Consider the following 15,239-nt stretch of genomic DNA (forward strand, 5'->3'; position numbering starts at 1 on the left):
TTGATTGATGAATGTCACATTCCAAACAAGCAAGGTAATTAATCTAATTCAGCACTAGTGATTAGGTCTCGTTAATACTATATTTAGTAAGTGAGCATCTAATTTCTTTTAAGAGACATAGATAGATTGGAGAAATTTTTAGAAGACTAACCAAAGAGGGATTTAGAAGGAAGAAATGTTAATGAAATAATGCAAGCAATGAAGTATACAGCAAAGAATAGAAGTTCTGGTTGGAGCAAAAGGATCACAAGACAGTTCACAGAACTGTCAGAGAAAAGATTTAAATCCCACAGCACTAATAAAGGATTTTTCAGAGGATCAGTCTCCTTACACAACATCTGCCATTCTAGAGAGCTACAAAAGCTGGCTACCTTGTGCAAATTACCGGTTGAATACTCAAGTGCCTTAAATTATTTCAAACAAGTAAAATGGCCAGCCCCAAGACCTGGCCCCACCACTTCCTTATTTTATCAGTTCTAAGATGCATTCCTTCTTTATCATGTTTTTTTTAAATAGACTAATTTTGAGAGTAATTTTAAGGTCACAGAAAAATTGAGGGGAAGGTACAGGAGGTTCCCATATGCCCTCTCCCCCTACAAGTGATAAGCCTACAGTGTCACATCATAATCACCTGAATACCATAATCTACATTAGTGTTTATTCTTGGTGTCGTACATTTTCTAGAGGAGCTTCAGTGCCCTCAACTCCTCTGTATTTTATCTGCTCATGCTTCTTAGAAACCACCAAAATATGAAACCGTGAAAACTTTTTTCATGTTTTGACATCTTGGAAACTAGAATGTGTCTTATTTTAAATTGTACTCCACGTTTCTCAGTGGAATATAAAATAATGGTGCCTCTTGCAATTGGTGATGTCTTATGATATGTTAAGTATAGTCGTTTCATGATCTTGGCCAAATTAAACCATCTGTGCCTAAGTTTCCTTCTCTCTCTCATATAAGGCTGTTGTGAAGAGTAAATGAGAAAACCATATGAAGTGTTTACAGCAGAGTAAATTGTCTATTGTCACAACGATGCTGTAAGACAGACCACACCAAAAATTGGTGGCCTAAAGCAATAACCTATTATTATTTCAGCATAGTGGTTGTGGAGAGCCAGACTCCTCAGGGCTCACTCCTGCATCTGTGGTGAGCCATGGGTGAGTTAGGAAACGCCGCTAATGTCAGCTGGCCTATCTCACATTTTGAGCCTTGGCTAGGACAGCTCTCTGCTTCGTGTGTTCATTCATCTGGCCGGTAACCTGGGCTTGTTCTCCTGGTGGCAGTGGAGATCCAGGGGTAAGCACAGAAGTCGAGGCTCAGAGCTGGCAGGTCACTACGCCCCTTGCAGTCTGTGGGGTAAAGTATGTCTCACAGCAAACCCAGATTCCGAGGGGGAGGAGATAGACGCCACCTGTGACCAGAGCTCCAAAGAGCTCCACCGTCACACCACAAAGAGCGTGGATATGGGGTGGGGTAGAGAAACTGGGGCTGTTTGGGGGAACAATCTATAACAGTCAGAGCCTGGCACATGGTGAGTGCTGAATAAATCATACCTGTCATTACCATCGTCTTCATTAATGAAGGACATCAATAATTATAAATTGAGTTGAACTGATTTAGTCCAACTTGGTCAAAGGAGAGAGCACAAATTTACCTTATGATGAGCGCTGGATGCAGCCCAGGCTGTTGATGTGCCCATCAGGGTCTCAGAAGCATGTTGTTGTTGTTTAGTTGCTTAGTGGAGTTGACTCTTTGTGACCCCATGGACTATAGCGTCCCAAACTCCTCTGTCCGTGGGATTCTCCAGGCAAGAATACTGGAGTGGGTTGCCATTTCCTTCTCCAGGAGATCTTCCTAACCTGGGGATTGAACCCGTTTCTCCTGCATTGCAGGTGAATTCTTTACCACTGAGCCACCTGGGAAGCCCCTCAGAAGCATGAGGTCTTGGAATATAAAAGATGGAAAGATATTCAATTCAGCTACTCTCTCTTTACTTCATTGTGGGCAAAAACATGCTCAAAGGAGATAATACTCTTCGAGATGGCACAGCAGAAAAACTTGGATGTCCAAGTCCAATACCAATGCTCTTTATCATAAAATGCTGCTTCTTTTCCAAGTATAATGGTGAGAAACAAAGAGTTCTACTTGTTTTTAAATCCACAGCAAAGTAAAATGAGATGAATACAAAATGTAATAAAATAAGCTCTTAAACATACAATCACAAGCATATATTTGTTCTTTTTACCATTTGCAATGTTAGCTTTTAGTTTGTTAGAAATTGTGTTCTTTTTAATGATGTCTAAATATCATATAAATATAAAAATAATTTTCAATTTTAATGACAGTTATTTCCTGTTTCAAATATATACAATAAGTAGATTTTTTATTGGACTTCAATAAAAGTGGGTAGCACATGAAATTCAGACACACTTTTAATGGAGGAGGCAAGGATAAATTTTTCTTAGTTTAGAGACAATGAAATGAACCATTTAGTATTTAAATACTTAGCAAATCTGATTTACCATTTCAAAGAACAAAGTCTATAAGTACACTTGAAATGATTGGTCATCAAAGACATTCTGAAAATATTTTTTGTTTAAAATGAATTGGTTTAAAATTCACAAACCCAAGGTAATGCTAAAATGCTCAGCAAAACACATTTATTACTTTGTCCCCTAATAAAAACCACACACACCATACTTGTATTTCTATGACTGTGTATATTTTATTTCCTTTACATATTCTCAAGTGTACACTTATCAGAGTTAATGGATAGAATATTGGATTTTGAATTCAAGAGACTTTGATGTGAAGTTGGAAGTTATAAAGCCCTGGTAGTCACATAAATTAGAGAAGCAAGTATTTTAAAGATTTCTGCGAAGGAGTTGTGTGCACAGAGACAAAAAGAAGTTCCTTGTCTTTCTATAAGATATGCTTTGTTTTTGTTTTATTCTTAAATTTTTTAAATTGTAGTAAAATAAACATGATAGAAAAAGTATCATCTTAACTACTTTTAAGTGCACTGTTCAGTGATATTAAGTACTTTGTTGGACTACCATCACCATGATCCAACCATAGAACCCTTGTCATCTAGCAAAACTGGAATTCTGTACTCATTAAACAAGAATTCCCCTTTCCTGTTCTCATAGATCCTAGAAACTACCAGTTTGCTTTTTATCTCTATAAATCTGACTTTTCATATAAATGGAATCATACAGTATTTGTCCTTTTGTGACTGGTTTATTTCTTTTAGCGTAATGTCCTCAAGGTTCCTCTACGTGGTGTGTGTCAAAAATTCCATCTTTTTAAGGCTGAATAATAGTCTATTGTGTATATTTACCACATTTTGTTTATCCATTTGTGGACACTTGGGTTGTTTCCATCTTTCGGCTATTGAGAATACTAAGTATTTTTATCTGTGACATATTAAGAGTATTCAAACTGATGTAATTCTTAAGTCAATATACCCATTTTTCAATTGATTGTGATGAAACTTCCAATTCATTTTAGCAAATCTAGAGAGGCTTACAGACAGAAAACCATAGTCACAGAAAACTAACCAATCTAATCCCATGGACCACAGCCTTATCTAACTCAATTAAACTATGAGCCATGCCATGTAGGGCCACCCAAGACAGACGGGTCATGGTGGAGAGTTCTGACAAAATGTGGTCCACTGGAGAAGGGAATGGCAAAACCACTTCAGTATTCTTGTGTTGAGAACCTCATGAACAGTATGAAAAGTCAAAAAGATAGGACACTGAAAGATGAACTCCCCAGGTTGGTAGGTGAAAGGTTGAAGGTGGGAGGAGAAGGGGACGGCAGAGGATGAGATGGTTGGATGGCATCACTGACTCAATGAGTTTGAGTAAATTCCGGGAGTCAGTGATGGACAGGGAGGCCTGGCGTGCTGTAGTCCTGGGATTGCAAGAGTCGGACACGACTGAGCGACTGAACTGACTGAACTGAGAGAGGTTTAGATATCTCTTGAAATGAACTCATTCCCCCGAGGAGGGGTCATTATAATTTATAGAGCACAAACTCCCACACATAAAAAAATATACTTTTAAATGAAGAAATAACTATGTGTAAATGCTATCCTGAATGGGTCACACTCGATGAAGCAAACTTTCTGTAGTTCCTCACTGTTGTTGCCACTAACAGCTCAAGGTGCTCACTCAAGATCTGCTGTGCCCTGACAGATGGTCTCTTTGGGTTTGCTGTTCCTTCCCACGTGCTTCTCTTATCTCTCAAGATCAAGAAACACTTCTGGAAGTTTTCACACGCTCCCCAGAGCTGAAGAAATCTCTGTGGGTGGACTTAGGTCTTCTCTGCCAAGAAATAGCCTGCCACCTTCTCAGATGCTGCATTACCACACAGGTGCTGCCCCTGGGTGTGGGGGTGACATCTTTATAAGTATCATCGCCAAAGTGCGCTGCACTGGCTGAGGTCCTCTTACCCTCGTGAAAAGTGAAGGGGTCAGTTATTCAGTCAGGTCCGACTCTTTGTGACCTCATGGACTGTAGCCTGCCAGGTTCCTCTCTCCATGGGATTCTCCAGGCAAGAATACTGGAGTAGGTAGCCATTCCCCGTGGTTCTCACTAAACCCACCTGTGATTTCTGTCATGCCTCCTTTCTACTTTCCCAGCTGTGAAAGTGAAAGTCACTCAGTCGTGTCCGACTCTTTGTGACCCCATGGACTATACAGTCCATGGAATTCTCCAGGCCAGAATACTGGCGTGGGTAGCCTTTGCCTTCTCCAGGGGATCTTCCCAACTCAGGGATCGAACCCAGGTCTCCTGCATCACAGGCAGATTCTTCACCAATTGAACTCTCAGGGAAGCCCCTTGTCTGCCCCAATTCCTAACAGACATATACCAACAGTTGAGAGTATTTTCTTCTCTCAGAAGGACACCCCACCTGCCTATCCAGATTGGATTCTGGTTCTTCCACTACTTGTCTTCCAATTTAGTGCTAGACATATAATCTGTGACTCAGTCTTTATGAAGTGCAACTTTCTATACATAAAATCAAATTTCTGTGGGGTTTTTTTTGGAGAGAGAGAAGAAAAAATCCTGGGACTCATAAATTAAAAGAATATAATTTCAAGGGTATTATTTAAACTATGAGGTTCAGGAGCAAATTCTGAAACTCCAAAACCAGGATAATTTTTTGTTCTCTGAATTCTTGTAATCCTCCCCCTCAGACAATGTATATGGTTGACTGCATAGGGGTAAGGTCAAAGGGAAAAAGAAAAATGGAGCCAAGGTTTTCACTCAGACCAGAAAGACCTATAGGTAGCTACAGAAGGGGAAGGGCAGAGATGGTGGGAAATTGTGCAGCTGGGAATTTGAACTGGGTGACTGGGACTGGAGGTCGGGGAAGGCTGCCTAATGCAACACTCGGAAACAGCACTTGTCTCTTCAGCGCAGTGAGGAAGGAAGTGGGAAGGAGAGCTGATGAATGTGTGTGTGGAGGGGGAAGGAGGCTGATTAATAGCCATGTGAGTCTATGTCCATGCATTGGACATAGATAAATTATGTCCAATATAATAAACGATTATGTCCAACATTAGTTGATTAATCCTCATAACTACACAAAGCAGTATGAAAGCTGATGTCTGATTTCAAATAAGGGGAATAAAAGGATTTTGAGTTAGAATCTTAAAACCCTAATTAAGCATTCTTACTTTGAAGCAGCTTAAGTATCCATTGACAAATGAATGGTTAAAGAAGATGTGGTACATATATACTATGGAATACTACTCACTCATAAAAAATGAAACAATGCCATTTGTAGCAACGTGGATGGACTTGGACCTACTGTATAGCACAGGAAACTATATTTGATATCTTATAACAACGTAATGGAAAAGAATATAAAAATGAATATCTATATGTATATGTATAAGTGAATTACTTTGCCGTACACCTGAAACTAACATAATACTGTAAAGCAACTGTATTTCAATAAAAAATTTTAAAAATAAAGATAAAAGAAGAAAAGAATTCCTGCTTTTTATTCACAGAAGACAGTTCCAACACAGGGTTGTTCAGGAATAAAATAAATCAAGAAGAAGGATGGATATTACTGATTCTTTAAAATGTGTTTATGGCTTCCTTATATTTACATCTCTATTTATTCAGAGGATAAACCAAGAGACAGGGAGGGCTGAAGGAAAAGACTTGCAATCTTTCTTTGGGTTAACTGGTGATCATCTGGTTTTACCTCATGATGCTGCTGCTCAACACTGGTTCCTATGGAGCTAGAGACCAAAATCTGCACTCTGGGTCCCAGCTCCTGCTCCTATAGTCAGGGTGGACTCCCACCTGCCTCCTTCTTCCAACTTCTTGGTTCTCTGTATCCCTACCTTGATAAAGGTTTTAAGGATGAAATAATTATCTGACAATTAGTTCAATAACTAATGTATACTTGATATTTTAAACTAACATTATTATTTAGCTATCTATAAGATAATTCACAGTAATGAAATAGAATATTTATACACATGAGTCTATAAATTCTTACTAGTGTAATTATCTTTCTACTTAATAATTTTTACACAGACTGGTATTTGTTAAAAATATTTTCAAACTACCTTGGAAAAAGAATTCAAGTCAGATCATTGTATTAAAATTGTGAGAGGATGAGAGGAGGAAGAACAATAATGAGTTTGAATCAAACCTCTCAGTTAAAAATCTAAGGTCCAACTACTGAGTGGTAGATGCTTGGTCTGTCTGTCCACATTTGTGTCCAAAGACCATGTGTTCTCGTAGTAGTCCTGTGAGTTCCTAAGATACTATATATTGGCCCAGTGGTCCTTGAGCTAATTGCTTAATCAGAATTTCTTAGCTGGTAAAACATAATAAAATAGTACCTAACACATAAAGTTGCTGGGAGCATAAATAAGAAAATCTACATCAATTGCTTAAATAGTAAATGTTTTCATAAAGAATAGGACGTGAAGAGTATGGATCCTGTGACTAGATTGTTCATATTCAAGTTCTGGAAACATTACTTACCCTCTGGAAAGACAACTTCTTGTAAGAATTTACAATGATTAAATTAGCCAGTCTATGTAAAATGCTTAGAAAATGGCTGACCTGTAGTAAATATTTAGTAAATGCTAGCTACTACTATTCATACTATTAGCATTGTAATCTACCCCCCAGGATGATTTTGGATTATTTTTAACACCTATAATCTCTATTACATCATCAACACAATGTTCAAAGGTTCCATTTCCAGAAAATCTTGCAACCTTCCCTGTGCAGTGAAAAGATACAATTAGAGAATAGAAAATAATTTGAAGAATTCTTGGTATGCCCATATGTTAATTTCTCATTATTTAGCTCATTACTTGCAATTAACAGCAATTTAATCACAAGTCTCTCAGTTTCAAGCTTGTCCTTTTGCATTTGGTAAATGTCTGTTATTTCTAATAGATATTTGTATTATTTCATTATTTTTTCCCTTTTTAATTTATTAATTAAATTAATTCTTCACAAAACTGGTTCATTTCATAGAAGTCTCCTTAGAGTTTTATTAGTTGATGATTTCTTTGTTTTTGATAGTTGTTTTTTCATCCTTGGAGAACGTTTCTACACTATTAATGGGAATCTAAATTGATCTTCTAACCTTCCTAGATGTCTAGGAACAAGCTTTTTGTAGAAAGATAGTGATTATAGAACCTTTCTCAATTTTGCTAGTCAGACACCTTGAAGAAATCAATTAGTAGGCAAATTATTAACTAATTGAGCATTTAGAGTGTTCTTACTTTTGAAAAATCAATTAGGCCTTTGCCCTTAGTTTTCCAGCATTACTTCATTATTAATTGTTTTAAACAGCAGTTCATCAGCAATGGACCCATATCAGCTGACAGTTGTTTTTTGTTTATATTCTGCGCTTAATTGATTAATACAATGAGCTGAAAACCTTTAACATCATTGATCATGTCACGGAATGCTGAGTAATTGGCTGGCAAAATGCGATTTTTTAAAATTAATGATTCGATGGTTCAAAGGTTCAATTCAACAGCAGATTGCAGTCAGCAAAAAGAGAAGATTTTCAGTATTTCTTCAACGTGGATGATCTGAATGATAGGCCCACCTCATTCTTGGAGCCAATACTATTTTTCTGTCTTCATTAGTGATAATTTCTTGCTCTATATAAAGCCTAGGAGGTTGCATTTATTATCTTAATGACACTATTTTATTATCACTGGGTACACAGAGCTTTCAATTCAAATTTTGTAGAAATTGCCATTGCTGTCAGAGGTACACAGAAAGAGATAAATTTGTAGAATGCAATTCCACGCTTTCTAAGATCTTCAAACGAAGGCAGTAGTTGGAAGTGGGTCTCAATTCAGTAATCTACTCTTCTAGAAAGTCTTTCATGGAGCAAATATCTTCAAACTTCTGCATCCCTTATCTCTGCTCCCATGGCTATCTAGACATACTGTTCCCTTGTTACCATCATATTGGGCTTATTTGCCTGGCTGCCACACCAAAGACTACAAACCCTCAGAGGTCATGGACTAACCTAAGTGTTTTTGTATGTTTAGTGTTACTGCTGTTTTGGGAATAGAATTGGCATAGAAATGGTTGATCAATTGAAAGGAAAACACACACACATACACACGTTTTTTCATACAGTTAAGTGAAATATATTTTGGTTATGTATGTAAAATTCATTATCATCATTATAAAAATATATCTATCTTTCCTAGACATATAAAAACAGAGTCTTTTGATCTGCCTGCAATGCAGGAGACCCTGGCTCAATTCCTGAGTTGGGAAGATCTGCTGAAGAAGCCTACCCAGTCCAGTATTCTTGGCCTTCCCTAGTGGCTCAGCTGGTAAAGAATCTGCCTGCAACATGGGAGACCTGGATTCGATCCCTGGGTTGGGAAGATCCCCTGGAGAAGGGAAAGGCTACCCACTCCAGTATTCTTGCCTGGAGAATTCCATGGACTGTATAGTGCATGGGGTTGCAAAGAGTCGGACACGGCTTAGTGACTTTCACTTTCACTTTTTGATTTCCAAATTGTCCCTGCCTCAGTCAGGGTCTTAGGTCAACTCTAAAACCATTTTAATCACCACCCTCTTTGTGTTGTCAAACACCTTCTAAGCTAAAAATTTAAACAAGTGTTCTCCAAAGTATATTTGGTAGAAAAATGCCCCTAAGATATTTCTAATAAAAAATGGTCAAACAAATTTGGTGAAGCACAGCAAATTCATCTCTTTTGCAGAGAAGGCAGTGGCATCCCACTCCATTATTCTTGTCTGGAAAATCCCATGGACGGAGGAGCCTGGTAGGCTGCAGTCCATGGGGTTGCTAACAGTCAGACATGACTGAGCTCTTTCACTTTCACTTTTCACTTTCATGCATTGGAGAAGGAAATGGCAACCCACTCCAGTGTTCTTGCCTAGAGGGTCCCAGGGACGGCGGAGCCTGGTGGGCTGCCGTCTATGGGGTCGCACAGGGTCAGACACGACTGAAGCGACTTAGCAGCAGCAGCAGCAGCAGCATCTGTTTTGGGAATGTACAATGTGTGTTAGAATATTAAAGGTTCTGAGAAGTTCAATCATAACTTTATAGAGCCTAAGTTTTTTGACCCTAAAGCTTTTTTTTTTCTTTTTTTTTTTTGTGGAGCATTGATTCACGTATCTGGAAACTAATGGTATATAGAACATGCTTTGAGAAGTGCCACTTTAAACAATAACATGAGTCAGAGAATGTGATTGTGGTTGTGCTTCAAAGTGGAAAAAAATGTGGTGAGGAAAGTCAGGATCTCAGCGACTGCTCACAGGCATTCTACACCACCAGCGTGGCAACTTTAATTATTTCACTTTCTACGCATTTGTTGTTTTCTTTTCTACTAACAGTTTCTCATTGCAGAAAACTCAGAAAACAGATAAAAGTAAAATACGAAAAGTCTTTATGGCTGTTTTGTTTAAAATATTTCATGCTCAAATAAATTTGGAAAGCAGTATGGAGTTTCCTCCAAAAACTAAAAACAAAACTGTATGATCCAGCAATTCAACTTCAAGATATTTATCAAAAAAAAAGAAAAAGATGAAAACACTAATTTGATAAGCTCTATGTACCCTTATGTTCATTGCAGTACTATTTACTAGAACCAAGTTATGGAAGCAAACTATACAAATCTCTCTCTCTGTCTCTCTCACACACACACATACATAATGGAATATTACTCAGCCATAAAGAAGAATGGAATTTTGCCATTTACCATAGCATGGATGAACCATTTACCATAGCATTTACTCAGCCATAAAGAAGAATGGAATTTTGCCATTTACCATAGCATGGATGAACCTGGTGAGTATTTTGCTAAGTGAAATAAGTCAGATAGAGAAAAATGAATACCATATGATTTCACGTGTATGTGGAAACTAAGCAGAACAAAGGAACAAACAAAACAGAAACAGACTCTTAGATGTGTCACCACATGGGGTGGAATGGGGGTGAAGAAAGAGGAAATAGGTGAAGGGGATTATGAAGTATAAACTTCTATATATAAAATAAATAAGTCAGGGATGTAACACACACTTAGGGAATATAGTTAGCAACACTCTTAACAGCTCTGTATTGTGACAGGTGGTAACTAGACTTTCTGTAGAGGTCATTTCACAATGTATAAAAATATCAAGTCACTATGTTGTACACCTGAAGCTAATATAACATTTTATGCTAATCATGATTCAAAAAAAAAATACCATATCTAAAAATAATGGGGGAAACTTTGGTTTAAACAAAGTTAGACCTTTTCATGCCTTCTCAGAGCCTTACTATGACCCATAATACGAAAGGTGAATCTATTTACAAAACAGAAATAGAGTTACAGAGATAGAAAACAAACTTACGGTTGCCAATAAGTTTGGGGGGGGAGTGCTGAATTGGGAGGCTGTGATTGCTGTATACACACTACTGTATACAATGTAGATAACAAATAAGAACCTACTGTATAGAACAAGGGGCTCTACACAGTTTTCTTTTCTATATGGTGAAAGAATTTAAAAAAGAGTGGATGTGTGTACACGTAAAACTGATCCACGTTGCTATACACCCGAAACTAAAACAACCTTGGAAGTCAACTCTGCGCGCCTGTTCAGTTGCTTCAGCCGCGTCCAACTGTTTGAGAACTTACGGACTGTAGACCACCAGGCTCCTCTGTCTGTGGGATCCTCAGGCAAGAATACGGGATTGGGTTGCCATTCCCTCCGCCAGGAGATCTTCCTGACCCAGGGTTTGGACCCATGTCTCCCGCTTTGCTGGCAGATTCTTTACCACTGAGCCTCTCGGGAAGCCCAAATCAACTATACTGCAATAAAAATTAATTTTAATAAAGTTGGCTCTCCATTGGAATTGTAGTATACAGCTCTTTAGGAAGAATTACTTCCTAAAGAGCTAAATTGGACCACTAATTTTTTGGCATTTGGGGGCTAGTGTTGGTTGGGATTTACTGCCGATAGTGAGGAGACACATGGAAAGTCCTCATTGCTTGCTGCCCAGTATCCCTCACTGACTGGAAGAGCGCTCACCCAGCGTGGTCAAGGTCTCCGAGAGTTACCCACTTCCTCTTGGAATCCATCTCTCAACTTCCCGTAACTTATTAGCTGTCTTTATCCAAGGGCTCAGGGCACAAGGACCTAGAGAGATTAGAGCTAAAAATAACAAAAATACAATTAATATGCATTTGGGAAACAAATTGCTCAGGCAAACCAGCACACAGAGATAATGGATTCTGTCTGAAACTTCATTTTCCAAACTAAGGAACAATAATATGCATATTAACCCAGGTGAATGTCTAAACAGATTCTTGGCAGCCTATGATTAGATAAAGGAGCTCATGTATCCTGAATGCAATTTACGTAGTCAAAATTAAGCACTATCACAAAGGGAGGCATTTAAGTTCAACCTGAACAAATTGTTGCTTTTATGATATGTTTTCTCCATCCTTTTACTTTTAATCTAAATATATTTTAAATTATATGTGTCTTTATATTTGGGCTTCTGCAGTGGTGCTAGTGGTAAAGAACCTGCCTGCCAATGCAGGAGACGGAAAAGACGCAGGTTTGAGCCCTGGATCGGGAAGATTCCCCTGGAGGAGGGCATGGCCACCCACTCCAGTATTCTTCCTGGTGAATCCCATGGACAGAAGAGCCTGGCAGGCTACAGTCCACAGGGTGGCACAGAGCCAGACAAAACTGAAACGACTTAGCATGCATCCACACATCTTTATATTTAAGGTGGACTTCTTGTAGAAAACAGAGTTGGGAAGTGTTTGTTACTTAGTTAAATTGTTACTTAGGATTTTTCCTACTCACTCTCTTAATTCCAACTGACTTTGAAGTTTAGACATAATTTCATTTTCTTTCCAAAATGTTTATTAAATCTGAGTTTTAACTAAATTGTTCCTGGGCTTCTCTAGTCGTAGAGCACTGGCCCTGGTGTCAGAGCTCAGTAGTTGTAGGCTGCCCTGTTACATGTGGGGTCTTAGTTCCCTGACCAGGGATGGAACCCCCATCCCCTGCACTGGAAGGAGGATTCTTAACCACTGGACTTAACCAGGGAAGTCCCTTAATTGTTGATTGTTCAGGAGGCTTAGGGCAATCAATGCTTTTAATTTCTTCAAAAGAAAATTGAGGAATCTGCAAAGAAAATTAAATCACATAACCTTATGTTCTCATGAATTCACAGTTTAGGAAAAATGCTACTGCCATTTGTAGATGCAGTAGTTGCTAGTAACATAAAACTACAAAGATCTTCCTTAAACAAAAACAGTCGTGCATATGATGAAAAATTATGTTTAAAGGAGAGGAACTTGGTTTCAAAACATGTTTAGTGAATAAATAGAAATCTGAACACGTGATTTTGGAATGGAAAGAAAAGAGTGCTTCTTATGATTATAAATTTAAAAGCAAATGAATAGTAAAATTAAAAGGAATTATGGGAAAATGACAATAAATATTTTATTAAGGTAATGTATATTGTTAGCATTTTGCAGATGGGAGCAAGGTATAAGTTTTCAAGAGAAGGATATCTCTTGAGAGATGGTCAAAAAGTTATTTTTTAAAACCTGATTTTTAAATAGGAATTATCATTTGCTAAGCACTCACTAAGTAACAAGCATTAGCTAAATATTTCATGTGAATTTTTTCACTGAGAACTGTCATCAATATGGAAAAAAGTATTTTCTTCATTTTATTTTTAACCTGAAACATGAGTTAAAGAAGGCACAGCACAGTAGAATTAGGATTTAACACAGTTAGTGACTGGGTCTCATCCATTTTGCAACAAAATGATCACAGTATTACCATATCACACTGTATTCTTCTTTTTGCATCAAAGAGTGAATCAGAATGCTGTATTTGATTCTTTTCAAGGAAGAATTTTCCTTGCCACTGACATAATTCAAGACTTTTAATTCTTCATTTCTTAAAAAAGACATACTTTATCACTTAGAGTTCCCTTCTTTATGTCATCAATAAAGAACAGGAGAGATTAAAGCTTTTTTATCATGTCAAATTATAATAATTCAAATCATAATCCATCTCTCCATTCTCTACTTAATGTAGCCTGGATAAATGAAGCTGAAAAGTATTTTGTGTATAAAATTGCTGTGAAGAACGCTGCCTTCTGGGAACACAAATCCATACCTGGAGGGTGATATGGTCCAGGTGTAGTAGCTTCCATGATGAGAGTGGGCAGATGGGAAAGAGTCTGTATATTTTATTTTCTTCTTCTAATTCGTAAGTAAGGAAAAAAAAATTTAAAAAAGAAACTAACTCAAATACAAAAAGTAGCATTTCTTTTATGCAGTTGTGTTTAATATATTGTCTCTCAATATCATTGTAATTTGAGGGGAAACCTTTCCCCCATAGAACTAGAAAAGTGTGTGTATACACACACACACAGGCATGAAAGTAAGTACACAAGAGAGCTAGAATATAATTATAGATGACCTTCATTTAAAACTCACATTTTATATTCACGTTTATGCAGGTGAGGTTTAAAAACACAAAAAAGCCATTCAATTCAGAATTATGGTTTCCTCAGAAATTGCAGTGTAATTCTAACTCACATTTATTCATATGTGGATAAAACATATGACCATTTCCAAAACCTCTGGGTACCATAACATATTTAAAAATACCAGCACAATTACCAGGCTGAAAAAGACTACTAACCAGGCATTTTCCCCATAGAAAACTGTTTCGCACACCTACTCAGAATTATATATGTAGCCAAGGATTTAATATTGTAAATATGTAAAGGAATGAGTTATCCTTTCTTTGGGAGTCGTAACTTTGGGTTTTAGACTCCTATTTATTTATTATTTCCAACGTGGCATCTCATTTATGTAATGTTGGGGTGGGTACTGAACGTAAGCCTTGACAATAAACTGGCTCGGCTTCACTTCCTTGAAACCCACACAGAAGTGTGTACCTGTTTTAATATGTGTTGTGTTTTCTGCATTCAAATGAAGCATTACTGAACAATTCCAACTTTGTTTTTAAAAAATCACCACAGTTCAATGTTTCCCTCATTCTCTGAGTCTGGAGAACATAAATAATCATTCTAATTCTCAGGTAGACACCGAGTTACATATTCTATCAAGACTAAGGAAATTCTATTTTTTAAAATTTGCATATTCCTTTTATATGAAGAACCTGAGCTATGAATTAACTCAAAATGGTATTTAAAGTTTTGGTTTAACTGTAACACTTAAATCTTAATATTTTAAGGAAAAAGCTTTTGAGGCCATTTGAAGAAGGGTTATATTGAAGAAGAGAAAAGCAGAGAGAAAGAAAGATAATTAATAGGATATTTGAGGGTTGAATAACTAAATGAAAATATACAGATCTGCCAGAACCCAATGCGGTCAGAATAATATTAATCAAATCTTACCGACTCTTAATTGGAATAATGAGAAAACATTCTTAGCCTGCTTGATCATGTTGGCACTTTAATTAAACTTTCTTGGATCCTAGAGAAAACAATAGTTTTTTTGTTGGAACTCTTTTAAACTGTTATCAAAAATACTTTTGAAGGCATTAACAAAGTAGTATAATTTGGGTCTTTATGTATAAAAACAGGGCAGAACGTGATGCCATTGATTCTTAACTTTTATTTTTTTTAAGCTGTCTATAAATCTGTAGGGCTTCCCTGTGGCTCAGACAGTAAAGAATCTGCCTGCAATGCAGGAGATTTG

Source organism: Muntiacus reevesi, chromosome 16 (genome assembly GCF_963930625.1).
Source record: "Muntiacus reevesi chromosome 16, mMunRee1.1, whole genome shotgun sequence".
In the NCBI taxonomy this organism is placed as follows: Eukaryota; Metazoa; Chordata; class Mammalia; order Artiodactyla; family Cervidae; genus Muntiacus; species Muntiacus reevesi.